The 17,171-nt window shown below is 56.6% G+C and overlaps 2 protein-coding genes across 10 annotated transcripts in view; one reads left to right on the top strand and one right to left on the bottom strand.

Moving 5' to 3' along the window:
- GRPEL1 (GrpE like 1, mitochondrial) overlaps positions 1-17,171 on the top strand; it is a 972,139-nt gene that overhangs the window by 592,170 nt on the left and 362,798 nt on the right. The window lies entirely within an intron of this gene.
- Positions 1-17,171, bottom strand: part of SORCS2 (sortilin related VPS10 domain containing receptor 2) — a 554,540-nt gene that overhangs the window by 314,263 nt on the left and 223,106 nt on the right. The gene's annotated exons all lie outside the window — the stretch shown is intronic.

The following is a 17,171-nucleotide window of genomic DNA, read 5'->3' as shown; positions in this document are numbered from 1 at the left end:
TTCAGCACACCTGCCCCAGCTCAGCGCACCTGCCCCAGTTCAGCGCACCTGCCCGCACCCCAGAGCTACCTACAGCGGGTGGTCAGGGTGAGCTGTCTTCACGCCCTCTTCCCCACCCACCCCCCAGGCCTGGGTACCAGCTCCTCCCACAGAGCCACTGACCAAATGCATCCCCGCTAGATGGCTGCCCATGATGAACCGAGCTCACTGGTCATGATCCCACAGGCCCAGCTGCACACCCGGGTCATGAGCACAGCCCTGCCCCACCCCCACAGGGGCCCTCTGACCCCTCCACTCACTCATCTGCCACCAAAGTGGCAGGGTCCCAGTCACCTCCATCCCTTGTGCCCGGCACCAAGCCCAGAACACAGGAGGTGCTCTGCAAGGGTCTGCGCGGGGTGGCTGCCTTGGGGGCTAAAGGCAGAGAGGCAAGAGGAGAAAGGGACGGGCCCGCTGGTGCTGACGGCAGCACCACCATTCAGCACTGAGACCGAGGCTTAAGGAGTCCATCCAAACGACTCCATAGCACTGCGTTCAGACTGGAAAAGGCTTTTCAGGAGAAGGCCCTGTAACTGCCCAGCTGTGGGAGAGGAGATGCCAGCCCGGGAGAAGAGCAGCTAGCCCTACTGGGCCTAGAAGTTTGGAAGACCCATCCCAACAAGGATGGGAAATCAAGACAGATGCTGAGCATGGATCTCCCAGAGGTGGTGACTGCACCGCGCAGAGGAGCGTCTCTGCCTGGGAGGAGGGAGAGGGCTCCCGCCGGGCTGCCAGAGCTGGGCAGGTACCCGCACCTTCAGCCAGACACACGCCGGGCATTCTTCAGATGCCGTCGTGAGGCAGAGACCTGGGACGCCCCAGAACACCTACAGATGCTGCCCCTCGTGCTTTCTCAGCCACACCAGGGTGCAGAGGGGCTGGGGCAGCCAGGAAAAGGGTTTGGTGGTCTGGAGGGTTTTTTTGTTTTTGGCTTGGGGCTTTTCTTAGAAGTGATGTGTTGCTAGAAACTTCAAACCAGATACAAATACACCCAATGATGTTCTCTCTCTCTCTCTCTTTTTTTTTTTTTTTTGGTGAATAATTTATACAAACTCAGGGCTCTCCTGGAAAGCATGGAAGAGCAGTCCGTGGGCACAGCCGCCTTCAATGTGGGAACGGTGAGCCCTGTGCCCAGGAGGGACACGTCAGGGACAGCCCATGCTGTCCACGCTCCCTCCCCCACTTTCACGTCCCGGGATGAACTTTAAATCCTATTCCTTACAACGAGAAGCGGGCCTGGAAAAGCTTCCCCCGCACACCTGAGTGCCATGCACCACAGGACCCAGGACAGTGGCCCCTGTGCACCGGACGAGGGTTGCCAGCCTGCTGGGCATGGCTCCAGGAGCTGTGCTGGCTTCACTCAAGCTCCCTCGCCCCATAGCCACCATGAGACAGAGACTATTCTTATTCTACTCCTCAGAGGTGGATGCTGAAGCTGGAGAAGTAACTTGCCCAAGGCCACACAGCCAGTAAGTGGAGGGAGCAGCAGGCTCAGGGCCTGTGTTCTCTGTCCTCACACCCGCGACACACAAGGCATCCATGTGCAAGTCCTGATCCCACCACTCTGGGGCCTGGGTTCAGAGTCCTCATCCCTAACCAGGGTGACCCCACCTCCCCGGGTTCCTCCGCAGGACTGAGGGTGCCCTGTGGGAGGGGCCCGCTGGGTGCCTGCACAGACGAAGGGGCTTTGCCAGGCACGTCCTTCCACGACACCTCTGTCTTTTCTGTTTTTCCAGCTGGTCTCTTAAAATACATTTTCAGTGTTACATTTTTGCAGATCTTTAAGTGACACTGATTTCCAGGTCTGGTAAGGCAGATTCACTTTCCCAGAGTACCGTAGCCACTCCCTGCTGCTGCTTTCTTCACGTCTCCCTCACCAAATGCCCTTAGAGTGGAAGAGGCGATGGGACCTGGTAAATTAGTCAAATGCTGATGCCAAGGCCCTGAGAGTGCGCAGGGCTGCAGGGACGTCCAGCTGCTGTGAGCCCCCAGCCACGTCTCTGGGGAGCTGCGGTGGAATACAGCGGCACCTAGGAAGCTCATGCTCAACTCCAGCCATGCCGCAGGGACCTCGTGATGTCACAAGGCACCTTCCCCAAGGCCCTAGGAAGGGGGTGTGCAGGCCCGACCTCATGCACACATGCACGCATGTGCCTCAATATAGATGGTTCTGTGCCAGGTCAAAAGTCACCAACTCTGCCACCCCTGAGCCAACTCTTGCATTCTCTTCTCCTCAATTTCCTCATCTGTGAAATGGTCACAGCAGCCCCACGTGCCTATCCAACAGCATAGTTACCAGGTTACAGTGACAACGAATCCTGCTAGTGGACACACCCTGTGAGCCAGCCCCTCGGCTCACTCAGACTGGTGAAGAGGTGCCTTCCTGGGGTCCGGGCTCCCACACCCCACCACCCCCTCTTGTCTAGTCTCATCACAGCCATGATCTTGACAAAATCTAAGTCCAGGCCAGCTCACAGCCTCCTCAACTCCCAGTAAAAGCAGATACAAGCTGAGGCCCTTACCAACCCTGCAGCACTGTCCGCTGAGGCCCTTACCAACCCTGCGGCACTGTCCGCTGAGGCCCTTACCAACCCTGTGGCACTGTCGCAGTGGGGTTGGACTGTGTGTGGACCCCCGAGCGGACCCCACCCGGGCGCAGCCCAGCCCCTCCCCTTGCTCCTTCCTCTCCAACCACCCTGACCTGGTATACCCCTCAGGCCCACCCCAGGGCCTTTGCTTGGCCCTAGACATGTGCCTCTCAGTCCCTCCTGTGGTTCTGGCCTTCCCTGCAGAACTCTGCCCAGCATCACCTCCAGTCCCCACCTGCTGTTCCCACCACTCCACACTTGTCTTAGTCTCTGCTGCCCTTACCGCCCTCGGCCCCAGAGCTGACTCCACTCGGCTATCTGGCTGCGGCCTGGCTTCCCTTGGAATGCAAGCTGCAGGAGGCAGGAGTTCACCTCAGTGGTCTCCGCCACAGTCCTGTCACCAAGACAGAGCCCGGCGTAGAACAGGCTCCACGGGCAGGGCAAGAGCGAATGAGCACTGACTCTTCTGGCACCACCTGCAGCCCTCTGGTCTGCCCTTTGTGCTGACGCCACCCTGGGGTCGCATGTTTCTCAGAAGGCCTAGCCGTGGCCATACCTTCCAGTTATATGATACGGAACCCGTCTTTCAATAAATGAAGATGAATCCGTTCTGCTTCGTTCCAGCAGCCGCCCCAGGGACGCTGTGCAAAACAAGGCTGTCCTCCATGGCCCAGGCGAAGGCACGGGCAGATGGGCCCCACCCCAGGACCCACAGATGATGGCTGGTGGGGCCTGGGTGTGGAAACCCAGGGAGATGCATGGTCCCAGAAGAGCCCACACAGCGGACCCCAGGTGGGTGAGCCTATTCCTGCCCTCTGGCTGCATCTCAACCTCCATCCCTCTGCCCTCAGGGGTGGTGATATGGTTCGGGTGCCTGCCCCCTCCAAAGCTCGTGTTGAAACGTGATTCCCAGCGTTGCAGTGGGGCTTGGTGGGGGGTGTGGGATGTGGGGGTGGGGCCCTCAGGAATGGCTCTCCATGCCATCCCCTGGTGATGAATGAGTCCTCCCTCAGTTCACGTGAGATCTGCCTCCCACTCTCTTGCCCCCTCTCTCCATGTGACACTCCTGCTCCCTCATTACCTTCCGCCATGACTAGAAGCTTCCCAAGGCTCACACGAGGCAGACCCCAACTCCCCACCTCCTGGGGTGTCCTGCATAACCAGTGAAACCCAGACTCGGGCATTTCCTTATAGCAACCCAAGAACGCATTAACACAGATGGTCAGCCGCCACAGGCAGGAGGAGGCACGCTCCGAGTCCCAGGCGCACCCCAGCTCCTCGGCCCCGACACTGTCTCATCCCGTCACCGTCAGGCGCTCTGGCCCATCCTCCCACTGCTGAAGCTCAGGAGTGAAGTCGGGGACAGAAGGCCCCCCTCTCTTTCTAAACCTCTGCAGCCCAGGGAGGGACGGAGCTCTTGCCCGAGGCCCCAGGCCCATGCTTAGATCACATTTAGGGTCTGGCTCCAAATAAAGGGATGGGGTAAAAACAGCCACGTTCAGTGACTCAAAGCCCCCCAAGAGTCCGAGTCCAGCCACACAAGACTTTGCTTTTCTCCTACCGAGAGGCCCCCTAGATCACCCTCCATGCACCCGCAGTAGATATGCTGCCATTAATGCTGCCTTGGCGCTCCAGCTGCGCCAGGATTCTCCCCAGCACATCTAAACTCTCCAGATCCAGGCTGTCGCCCCGGCAGGCGGTGGCTGAGGGCAGGCGAGTGCTGGATGGAAGCAGCACACTTCCCCTGCGCCCTTCACCACTGACCCCTTCCTTGGAGGGAGGGGCCCAGCCTCCATGGCTGCCCCCAGGAGGTCTGTCCCAGGGCCCCATTGCTCCAAACACGTCCCCCACTGTTATCCGGGTGCAGGTCCCACTCGGCACAACTGGGCATTGCCGGAGCAGATGTGGATTCTGGGAGGCCAGACAGTAACGCAGAGAAGCACGGGCTTCACCGCCAGGGTGGGAGGGCCTCGCCTCGCCACTCGCTACCTGTATGACCCTGGGAAAGCCACTGACCGGCCCACAGCCTCAGGCATCCCATAAGGACACACAGATGGTAAAGGTCCCCTCTCTTGTGGGTGTGTCCAGGGAGGAAATGAGGTGACCACACTGAGGACACCCCAGGGCCCGGCACATACAAGACACCCAGTACACATGCTATTCCCATAGAGGGTTAGCTGATGACACCAACCCTCCCTGAGCTTCCTAGTGAGGAAGAATGCTGGAGGGTCCAGCTCAGGCTGCTCTCAAATTCCTGGCTTCAACCAACCCTCCTGCTTCAGCCTCCCGAAGTATTGGGATTACAAGTGTGAGCCACACCTGGCCTACGACACTTTGCAATATGGTTCTTAGGAATGGGCCCCCAGGAGCCACCCTCAGCAGGGCAGTGTGTGCTGGGAAGGCCTCTTCAAGAGCTGCATGGTCTCCCTGGCCTGCAAAGCCAGCAAAGCCGCCCTGGGCCTCCCCTGGCTCACAGCTACCAGCCCTGGGATCCGATGGGCCACTCATTGAGGTTGGGAAAAAATGTCTCAGGAACAGCAGACCCAGGGCTTTCCCCACCCCAGGTAAAACACAGGCCCTGGCCCGCAACTCCCGCCTTCCCCACCTTCTCCTCTGGGTCTACAGCCACAGGGCAGCCTTGTGAGTACATCTGTTTCTGGAGGACATGCGCTGATGAACAGCAAGCATGGAGAATGAAAACCACAATACCTTCCACACCTCCTGCGCCCCAGGGGAGAAGACCCAGGGGCTGGCCCTCCCAAGACCCGTGCTCCGGGTCTAACTCCCCAGGACTGGATCATGATGCCTTTGTGCCTCAGTTTCCCTTCTGTAACCAGAAGAGGCTGGACTAGATTGGGGCACAGGCTCAAAGAGTCCCAGGGCCCGGAAGTGTGGATGAGGCAGAGCCTAGGCCCCATCCGGTGGGCCGTCCCTGCCTCAGGGGGACGTCAAGGCCCCACGAGAATGCTGGCCTGCTGCCGCCCCTTCCTCGTTTCTCCAGCGAGGTGGGGACCCCAGGCTGCTCATGTGAGAACTCGCAATTGCTAAATGCTGACAGCTTGGTCCACTGCGGGCTGGGCCAAACCAAACCCACCGGAAGACTCAGCTGGGCCCTCTGCAGGCCTTGAATTTCCTGCTGTAAAATGAGTGTGATTTGGCGCCTGGGCCTCCTGACAACCATTTGATGGCTCAGAAGCCTCTGACGTTTCTTTGTGAGACCCAGAAAGGGAGCAGAGCCGCTCAGGTGTCAGGTTCCTAAACCGGGAGGGGTTAGGTATCATTTATTTAGGACGGTGGGAGTAACTGCAAAATGAAGGGGAAAGTCTCGCCACTCCCAAACCAGTTTCTCAGACTGACATTCCCAGGACATGCGGGAAACCGAAACCAGGACAGCAGAAGCGAAGGCGCCTTCCACAGGCAAAGGCCGTTTATCGGGGTCATCTCATCTCAAGGGGACGTCTCTTGCCCAGGCTGTGGCTGTGGAGACAGAGAGCAGGTGCTTGCCGAAGGCCACACAGGCCAGTCCTGGGGTCTCCGGAGCCCGGGGTCACCCCACAGCGATCAAGGGTCAGGGATTTGGGGCATTCAGCAAAACCGAAAATGGAGTCCCCTGCGTGGTGTGCTGTTCCTAGCGGATTCTGGTGTGGGAGGATCTGAGGCTCTGGGTCGTGAGAGGCTGGAGAGAGCAGGAGGGAGGAGGTGCCCCTGCAGCCTGTGGAATCCGGCACCTCCCGGAACTGCACCAACATCTTGTGTTCCTGAGCTGGGCCCACAGATGGGGCAAGGTCACAGAAGGCCGGGGATTCATTCTGCCTTTCTGCTGACCCCGCAGCCCTCTGGGACACAGCACCCACGCCAGTGTCCTGGGAGCAGAGTGCCTGCCCCTCGGGAGGTGGTGCCGGGCCCTGTGTGGGTCCAGCGTCCCTCAAGCCTCGATTTTAGGGCAGGTCCCAACATGCACGCACTGGGCAGCCTTCCTTGGGCATGTGGGGGTCTGTGTGTGCTGAAGGCATGGCAGGGAGGGCTTAAGGAGGTCTCCCATGCAGAACGCCCACCACGCTGCCCGCACACCCTCCCTGCTCTGTCCTGCTGAGAGCCCCGGCACAGAGTCTCTGGGCTGGGGAGCTGCTGTGAGCCCTGTGGAGGGCGGGGATCACACATCACGTTAGCAGAAGGGGGTGCTCCTGCCGCCATGAGGAGGTGAGGAGCGGCAAAGAGGGGGGCTCTGCTACCCACACACTGGGTGACTTGGGACAGCCTCTAGATCTTTCCAAGCCTCCATTTCCTCCCCCAATTCAGAGGGCTGTGTGGACCCGGATTTTATAGCCAAGGGGCCGGACACAGTGTCCACACTGGGTGGACAGAGGCAGTGACGCCAGAGGGACAATGGGATGTTTCCACGGTCACACAGAGCTCAGGCCCAGAAAGCCCAGGCTGGAGACAGTTTGCCAGTCCTTCCTGCCCGCCACTGCCTGCCATCATGGGGTTTCCTGAAGGATCTACAATGACCACCCCACCCTACCCTTCAGACGAGGAAACAGAGGCTCAGAGGGGGCTTAGAGCTTGCCCGGAGTCACACAGCTAACGATGGCAGAGCCCCCACGCTGGGTCAAGCCTGCAGCTCTGTCCCACCACCCGCTCCTCACACATGGCCAGGAACAATGTGAGACCCAGGGTGATGGGCCAGGGCCCAAGGTCCTGGGAAAATCTGGCAACATCCCACTCTCCACTGGCAAGCAACATCTCCCAGCTGTGCACAGACCCACGGATGCCAGGACACGGAGCGCCCTGCCATCCTCCTAAGCCACTGCATGCCGGGGCCCTTGCTGAGGAGAGAGGAGCATGCCTTTTCCCAACGCCACATGTGATGGTGTCACTTTGGCAGCTTGACGCTGGCCGCCATGGGGGGAGAACTTACACCACGAAAACTGGCCAACATTACAAATCAGTGCTGCTGTTTTCTTTTTTGTTTGTTTGTTTGTTTTTCCTGGAGTGCTGGTTGTTCGACATTCACCAGCACACCACTGTTTCTAAAGAAACAAGCCAAAGAAAGTCATCCACCCCAGAGATCACCATGGAGCAGCCTGGGTCTCCCTGAGCACCAACTCACGCCAGGTGCTAGGCCAGGGCAGTGCTGGTCCCAGGCACGAAACTGACCTGTCCCCCAAAAAGTGATCGTAGGCCAGCATCTCAGGCCAAATGAAATGTCCAGTCTCAGCTGGGCGTGGTGGTGCACACCTGTAACACCAGCACTTAGACAGGCTGGGATGGGAGCACTGCCTGGGGCCAGGAGTTCGAGCCTCCAATGAGTTATAAGCATCACCGCACTCCAGCCTGGGCGACAGAGTGAGACCCTGTCTCTAAAAAGCACAAACCTCCGGCCCCTGCTTTCCGCTCCACGGGAGGGCTCTAGGCACCGGAATCCAACAGCGAACCACACAGCCAGGGATGCTGCTCCGAGCCTGTCACCTACTGGAGCAGACACACAGGCCACAGATAAAGAAATAATAACAATCATCATGTTCTAACAGGAAACTGCATTAAAATAGTATCATCATCAATAATGCATTTAAGTCCTGGGCGGTTATGATCAGTGCGAGGAAGAGAAAACAGCACGGAGCCAGAGCCTCCAACGGGGAGGGCACCCTAGACTGGATGGGCGAGGGGAGTGGCTCAGAGGAGGTGGCCTTCAGCTGGCATCTGAGGAATCAGAGCCAGCAGATCAGGAGCAGTTCCCCGGGAGGGATGAGCTGGGTGAAGGCTGGGAAGTGGAGAGAGGGGCGGGGGTGGGGGAGGAATGGCAGGTGCTGGGGCCAGTACATACTAGGGCTGTTAGAGAACCGGCCATGGAGAGGGGCCATGGTCTGCGGATCCCTGCGGGGTGCCCTGGGGGCTGCATGGACCTCCGTGGGGTGCCCTGGGGGCTGCATGGGCCTCCGGGTGTGCTGAGAAGCCCTGGGTTCGTTATCAGCAGGCAGTGACAAGGCCTCTGTGCTCTCTGAAAGTTCACTTTGGTGTTGGAATGGACTCTCAGGGTCAAGGGCAGGCGCAGGGAGACCTGGCTTGTGGCATCCAGGGGAGAGACGGCGGTGCCACAGGATGGGAGAGGAGGCCTCTGTTCCGGGACATCCTGGAGGAATTGCAGATGGATAAGATGAGGGAGACACTAAGGAGTGTGTGGGTCTGAGAGATGGCCTGGATGGCAACCTGGCCCAGCACTCACACATAAGGGGATTAGGGCAGGAGCACTGAGGGGGCCTGGGGCCATCCCATCTCTGTCCCTAGCTCTGACCTGCACTGCAGGGGGCCTCAGACTTGAGTGTGGACCCCAGCCCTTACATGCCAGCCCGGTCCACACACCTCCCTCCCTAGGCAGCCATCGTGGGCCCATGGGCAGTGTCCATGAAAAGGAAGGCCGGGGGAGGGGTCTGCCCAGGCTGTAGAAGCAGGCAGGGCATCCAGGACCTAGAGGAGGCTGCAGGCTCTGGGGAGCACACTCCCCCAGCCTGGGCGCCCCTTGTCCCAGAGAAGGGCATGACCCGAGGAGACTGAGCTGGGCTCTGAGACAAAGCAGCCCAGGTGGCCCACTCAAAAGGGCGGTGACAGGAGAAGGTCAGAGGACGGATAGTGACAGAGACTCAGGTTCTGACATGCTGAACCCAGGTGGTGTGTCTGACCACGTTAGGTGGGTGATGATTAACCCGTACAAGGTGGTGGACTTGGTTTTCCAAAATGCAGGGCTCATGGAGGAAAAGTAGCAAAGGGGGCACCGACCAGGCTGGAATGCACTGGTTTGGTCCAACCCCTCCCACTTCAGTTCACAAATGAGGAGTTGGGGGTCGGCAAGGGAAGTAAGCGCCTCAAGGTCGACCATGGGGGAGGGTGCATGATGCCCAGCCCTGCCCCAGCCACTGCCCTGCCTCTCCTGCAAGCCCCACCGAGCCACTGCTCTCCCTCTCCTACAAGCCCACTGGATTTCATTTGCAAGGTGGCAGGCAGGAGGCCTCAGTGACAGGAGCCCTCCAGACTGGAGGAGGCCAAAGCAGAGGCAGGGAGACCAGAGAGGGGCCGCAGTGACCGTCTCACAGAGCCAACGGAGGCTCCAGACCCCAGGGCCGGGCCTGTGCAGAGTCACTCACTGTACCCAGAGCCGCTGGAGAGGGAGTCCAGGCTTTGGCTTTGGAGACGCACAAAGGGAGTTACGGGGGGGCGGGGGCAAGAACCTTACCCCCCACATTCCCATTGTCAAGAAGTACAGTGCTGCTAAAGAATGACCATGAACCACGATGGCGAATATTCCCTGGTGCTGGCTAGAAGCCAGGCCTGGGCTCTGTGTTTTACATCCATTACCGCAGGACCAAGCAGCCCAGGCAACCCTGTTATCACAGATGGAGTAAACCAGGCTCAGAGGGGAAAAGTCACTTCAAGGCCACACAGTAAACAACAGGCAGAGCCAGGACTGGAACTCAGATCTCTCAGGTTCACAAGCCTGCGTTCTTAGCCATCTCTCATGCACTCTCTCTAGAACAGACAGGAGACAAGGGAGAAGCTGTGGGGGAAACGCATGGCATGGTGCACCAGATGACCCAGGTGGGGTGTCCCCTCTGACTCACTGCAGAGCCCAGTGCCTTACCTGGGCCTTTAGCCAACAGCTTGTGCTGGAGACCCAAGCAGAAGTTTAAACGCAAACACTGTGTGGGCAAGGGATGGAGCGAAACAGCCCTAGGGTCCCTGAGCACCTAAGAGAGAACTGGGAACCAGGCCTGGGACTCCATCTCCAAGGAGGAGAACAGAACCAAACACGGTGATGGCAAACATCTGCATGTGCTGACTGGGGCACTGGGCACCCTGTTGTCCCCTGCAACAGCAGGCAGAGGAGACAGGTGGGTGAAGGAGGCAAGCAGGAGGCTCTGCATCAAGCCGAGAACCTACTTGATCTTTGAGTGGCATCATGCATGCTGTGCAGGCTCCAGCTTCTGATGGTGGCAGGTGGGCTGGCTGGTGGGGCATGGCGGATAAGGTCTGACAAGCGGCCTCAGGACCACATGGGTCCTGAATCCCAGAGTCCTCCCCAGGGATGTGACTGCCACTGCCCTAGCTTGCAAGATGGGGCCCAGGGCTCCGGGGAGGCAATGGGCTCAGTGGGGTCAGGAAAGAGGACAAGCAGGTAAGGTGTGTAGCCCCTCCAGTGACACCAAACCCCCTTCCGTGGCCACACCGAACCCCCTGCCTTCTTGCGTCTCATGAGGTCTGCCTCCAGCTGGGTATGAAAGAAGCTTCCAGAACCTCTTCAGTGCCGCCACAAGTCTTCTGGCCTGCTGTGCCAACTGGACCTGAGCCCTGGACACTCTCGGAGTCTCAGCGAGCTCTCCCAGGGCCTGTGCCCAGCCAGGATATGGCTTGGTGCTTCCACTTCTTGATCTCATCCAAGGCTCCCACGAACCTGCAAGGTGGGGAATATCACCGCGCCCATTTTACAGATGGGGACTCTGGGGCCCAGAGAGCCCCAGATGGGAGATGGGAGAGCCCGCTTGGCACTCAGGTCTGCTGACTCCAAAGTGATGTTGCTGCGGCCATTTTCTACTGGAGCCAGCTGGGTGTTCACAAGCCAAACCCTTGCCCACCAGGCACATGGTGGACTACATTTCCCAACCTCCCTTGCAGATGGGAGCAGCCCAGTGGCTGAGATCTAGCCAATAGAGTACGGCTGGAAGTCCTCTGTGTATAATCCATGCTCTTGTCTCCCCTGCCTGCTAGACTGGAGGACTCTCAGGTCCTGGTTAGCGGGAGAAGAGTGTGTAGAGTTACAGGATGGAAGGAATCTGAGCTCCTGCATCACACTGCTCAGAGGAGAGCTCTCCAGGAAGCACCTGGCTAGGAATACCCACATTGAATCACTGCCCAAGTGAGAAACTTCATCCCTGGAAGCCACTGAATCACTGGGGCTGTTTGCTATCGCAGCAAGTCCACCCTGACAAAGCTTGCTGCCTCTTAGATCCAGAGATCTGGCTTCTGGCTACACTTTCCTGCAGACCCAGTGTGTCTCAGCCAAGTCCCTGGACCAGTGCAGGGAGGCCTGTTTGTCTGAGATGGGCTTGCCAATCTCCAGTTCAGATGACACCAGCTCACCCTGGAAGAAGGCTGACTCAAAACGCCAGTGTTTACAGAGGAAAACTGAGAAACTGATGAGCTTCCACAGGAAGAAATCCATGCGCTCCAGAGATTATGGGCTCTTTATTGCAAAGCTTTGCAAATAGGCGGAGGATTGGACGCCTGGAGCACTGACTGCAAAGGCTTAAATGAAAACCCATGAATTGGGCAAAGTCAACCAGAGAATGTGGTCCATTCAATATGGGGTCCATTGCCACAACCTCAGAGGCCACCCTTTCTCTGTCACCTGAGTTCCAGCCATGTGTATCTCACCAAGGCTCACACAGCCTTTCCTGGTTCCTCCAGTGTCCAAGGCCAGCCAGACCCCATGAGAGACCTCCACCCAGTAGAAAGGTCTTCTCCAGATGCAGTCCTGGATCCTAGCTTTGCCCTCAGGACCCCATGGCACTGCCTGTCTCCTGAACCCCAGAAAACACTCAGCAGTTGGGAGCTAACCTCATACCTTCTCTTCCCCAGACCAAATACCTCGGTTGAAAAAAATGGTGGCAATTCATCCCCTCTCTGTATCCATACTCACTGGCAATGGTCCTTCCTTTAATAAGTGGAGTTATTTCCCCACTTTTTGAATAAAGGTCAATCTTTGTGATTTGCTTTGGTCAATTAAATTTGCAGAAGTGATCTTACATGACTTCCAAGTCCATGCCTTGAGACCTATGTGCTGCCTTTCTTTCTTGAACCTCTGCCCAAGTGCACTGTGTATAAGCCCAGGCTAATCTGCTGGAGGATAAGAGTCATGTGGCCCAGTCTTCCCCATTGCCCCAAGCAAAGGCCAGCCAAGCCTCAGAAACAGAGCTACCAAGATAACTGGCTGCTGACTACAGATGCACGATGGAGCCCAGTCAATAACAGAAGATCCAGCCAGCTGAGCCCAGCCCACATTGCCCATTCACAGAATCATAAGCTCAATGAATGGCTGTTGTTTTAAACCACAAATCTGGGGGGGGAGTCATTTGTTATGCAGCAAAAGCTAACTGATACATCACCATCACTTCACCTTCAATGGTTCATCCTGCAAAGGGCACAGCTTCTGGCGCCTCTAATTTCTGAACTAGACTTTTTGGGACATGACTATTTTTATAAGGGTCCTTGTGGAGTGGAGACAATGACCTCTGTGACCTCCACAGTCCTGCATCCCGCCAACTCCACCTTGCACTTAATGTCCTATCCATTGTCAGTTTCTCAGACTTTGTGTGGGCGGTCTGCTCTGAAGTACTCCCTCTAACTGTTGGCTGACTTAGGTTCGTCCTGAAGTCTCGGCGGGAGAGTGCTTCCCCCAGGCCAGCCAGCCTGACCCCTGGGGCTGTATTGCTGCCGCGTCCCGTGCACTTCCACAGCATTTCCTCCCTACAGGACAGCTCATGTCACTGAATGGACATCACCCGGTGACTTGTCTGCCTCCCTGCTAGAACGTGAGCCCCATGGGGACAGAGGCTGTGCCTGCCTCATTCAACATTGAATCTCCAGAGTCTAGGGTACACCCAGAATGTGCTGAGTGCTCAGAAAAACTCAGAAAAAAGGCAAGGAGGAAGGGAAGGTGGGTGGGGTGAGGAGAAGGAGGAAGAAGTGACAGCATAACTGGTAAGAGCCTCTGGCTGATGGCACCTGACACAGGCCGAGTGCCTGGTAAGTGCTTCATAAACATCTTATGAGCCAGACAACACCAGCCATGAAGCTCCACTGCCCCCAGGGCCCCTCTAGCCTTCTGCTGGCTCACTCTTATGTTTTCCTGTGGCAACAACTGAAAACTTGTTCCCCTTGGTGGGGCTGCTCCCCCTCACCCTTCACGCGCCCTGGGAGCCTTCGCTGCCCCATCCCTACTGGGGCTGACTCAGGGGCCTCCTCCTCTCACTCCCCATTGAATTGAAAAGGGTGACTCAGCTCTCTGCATCTTCTGCAGATGGGAGAGGTGGGAGGGGCCTGATGCAGGGACCACAGAGTGCACACCTGGGCAGGCCAAGGCCCAGCATGGTCAGGGGTAGTGATAGGAGCCAAGGGCCAAGTTCCGGGAAGAGCAGGTCCCATAGTCACTGAAGACCTCACAAAACACCTTTGCCCCATATCAGCAGACCCGTTTTAAAGGTGGGAGAATAGGATTAGAAACAGCAAAGGACTTGCCCAAGGTCACTCATAAATGGCAGAGCTGGGACTTCCAGAATTAAGGTGCCCATGCTTCTCCCAAACTCAGACAAACACTCGCTTTTACCCCCAAACTAACATCCGTAGCATAATAAAAATTGCTGCCTGTGTTAGCCCCTGTGCTAAGCAAACTCCATCCAGAGTGGCCCATGCAATCCTGCCAGCTCCCATTTTGTGGACAGGAAAAGCAGGGCTCCAAGGAAGGCAGAACTTGGGCTTCCTGGCACTGCCATCTCTTAGCCACTCCACAGGACCCTTATAAAAAGAGCATCATACCTCAAAAAGTCTAGCTCGCCCTCCATGCCACTTGGCCGCCGGCACCATCCCCAGATGCTGCTTGCCTTGTAAACAGGTTTATGGCTCCATCCTTCAGTGCTCACTCAAGCAAGGCTTACTACATAACAGAAAACAAAGACAGTTTCCTCATGTTTCCCACCCCGCGGTAGGGGGAGGGGTGGGGGCTTCATTAAAATGCAGCACATCTTCAGGGCAGAGTGTGACTTTAATGCAAAGAGCAGGAGACCCAGCTCTGCTCTTCTGCAGACCACAGGCAAAGGCATGGGTGGGTGTGTGTGCATGTGTGTGAATGTGTCAGTGTGTCTGCACAAGTGTGAGTGTGTGTGTCTGAGTATGTGCACAAGTGTGAGTGTGCATGCATGCGTGTCTGTGTGCACAAGTGTGAGTGTGTGTGCATGCATGTGTGTGCTTGTGTCTGTATCAGTGTACAAGTATGAGTGTGTGTGCATGCACGCATGTGTGTCTGAGAGCGTGTACAGGTGTGAGTGTGTGTGCATGCATGTGTGTGCTTGTGTGTGACTGTGTCCATATGCGTGTCTCTGTGTGCACCCAAGTGTGAGCGTGTGTCTGCATGTGTGTGTGTGCATGTGCATGCACAAGTCTAGGCGTGTGTGTGTCAGTATGGAGGAGGAAGCATATGTGTCTGCGTGAGTGTGCATGAGTGTGTGTATGCAGTGCACTCAGGATACCAGTGAGAGTGGGGAAACGCAAAGTCCTGAGTCCTGCCCCTGACTCAGCCCCTCCAGGAACACACGTGCTAGGACTTTACACTCAACTGTGTCCTGGAGGGTGAGGAGGGGGAGCTCAGTAGGCCAGGCACCCTATCGAATACCACGCCTCCTTTGCCCACTGGCTGAAGAAGCACCTCCCTAAACCCTGCAATTTCCTCCTCCCTGTCCCCTCCAAACCCTGCAGCCAAATGTTTGCTCTAGTCCACAAGCCTAACTTATTGAAATCCCAGGCCTAACTCCTCATCACCTACAGAATAGAGTCCAGGCCCCGCTGGCCAGCACACGAGGCCTCCTTAATCCAACCCTGGCTAGATCACCAGTGCACTCCCCCGCCACCCTCCTCCCACCTCACGCTTTAGCCGCTCTAAACTCCTTAGGGTCCCTCCACACCAGGCTGCCTCATGCCTCTGTGTTTCTTCACATCATGTTTCCCTTGTCTGCCTGAAAATTCCTATCCATCCTTCAAAGCCCCGTTCAGACATCATCTCCGAAATGCCCAATTGCCCTCTTCTGCAGGGCTCTCAACACTGGATGTTGCACCCCTATCCATCCCTTCCTCGTTGTCAAGGTGGGTCAATCCTAAGACCTGGCAAAGTGCCTAGCACAGAGGGGATGCTCAAGAATGTTTACAAGATTAGGTTATCGAGAAACGATTCTTCACATCTTGTGTTCAATCTTGGTGCCCCAGCCAGGCCTTCAACTGACAACTTCTGGCCACTATCCTAGGTGCCTTCATGCCTGTGTGCTCAACAGAAGAAATTCCCCCAAAACAGGGCCACATTCTAATGCTCAGAGCATAAGCATATTACCTTTCCTGGCCAACAGGACTTTGTAGGTCTGATTAAGGACCTAGAAATGGGAAATCATCCTAGATTATCCAGGTGGGCCCAGTGTCAGCCCAGGGGTCCTTAAAAGGGAGTCACCCCAGGGGTCCTTTTCTGGCTGTGGTCAGAGAACAATGTGGGACAACAAAAAAAAGGGTCAGAGGGAGGTGACGCTGCTGGCTTGAGAGGGAAGGCCTGAGCCAAGGATGGCAGGCAGCCTCTGCATTCCAACTCTAGAAGTTGGAAAAGGCAAGAGAATGGATTCTTTCCTAGAGCTCTGGGAGAGAAATGACCCGGTCCACATCTTGACGGGAGCCCAGTGAGACCTGGTGGGCTTGTGGCATCCAGAGCTGTAAGACAACACACCTGTGTTGCTTCAGGTCCTACATCTGTGGTCGTTTTTATGGCAGACTGGAAAACAGGACATCCTGGCCACCAGCCTATGCACTTACCAGGGCGTGCCCCAAAACCCTGACAGTTCCCAGCCTCCAAGCCATTGCCCCACTGCTCCCGCTGCCTAGACTGTCTTTCTCTGTTCCACTTGCCCTTCTCTGCCTGGAAAACTTCTATTCATCCCTCAGAAGCTACTTCCAAAATCCCTCCTAGGGGAACCTATCCCAGCATGCCCAGGAGTAGGATGGGACTCCATGCCACCTGAGTGCAGCCAGGCCTTGCCATGTGCAACCGTGGGCTACCACCCGGGGTCCTCTGTTCTCCTGCTGGTTGGCAGGATCCTGGTTAGCTGGCCCCAGTGTTCTGTGCAGTCTGAATTGTTGATGCCCAAAGCAGTGCCTGCATCCGTTAATGGGATTTATAGAACAGCAAGCATATCCTTGTCTTGCCTTGTCCAGCTTTCCTTTAGCTGGAGACGTATTCACACGAGGAAAGGAGGCCGATCTCACATGTACTTACTACCTCTTCCCTAAATGGCCCTTTAGTCTCTACATCCTCCAGTAACATCAGCAACAGCCTCAGAGACAGGCCTTCCACACACCCAAAGCCATGCTGCAATCCCAGCACCCTGCAATCCGATATGCAGGAGGAAAAGGGCACACAGAAGAACTTACCCTAAGAACATAGAGACGTGGGCCAGTGTATGTACAAGGACACTCACCACAGCTCCCTTTACATCCCGGCGTTAGTTAATATCAGAAATGACTCAGAGGTCTAAAAACGAGGACTTGGTTAAGTAAACAATACCTCCTTCAGATGAGAGTACATTATACACCCATTAAAAAACAGCAGTTGTGGGTCAGGTGCAGTGGCTCATACCTGTAATCCGGGAGACCGAGGCAGGCAGATTATCTGAGGCCGGGAGTTTGAGACCAGCCTGGCCAATATGGCAAAACCCCATCTCCACCAAAAATACAAAAATTAGCCAGGCA

Source organism: Macaca thibetana, chromosome 5 (genome assembly GCF_024542745.1).
Source record: "Macaca thibetana thibetana isolate TM-01 chromosome 5, ASM2454274v1, whole genome shotgun sequence".
Lineage (NCBI taxonomy): Eukaryota > Metazoa > Chordata > Mammalia > Primates > Cercopithecidae > Macaca > Macaca thibetana.
This window is presented reverse-complemented; position numbering and strand designations above follow the sequence as displayed.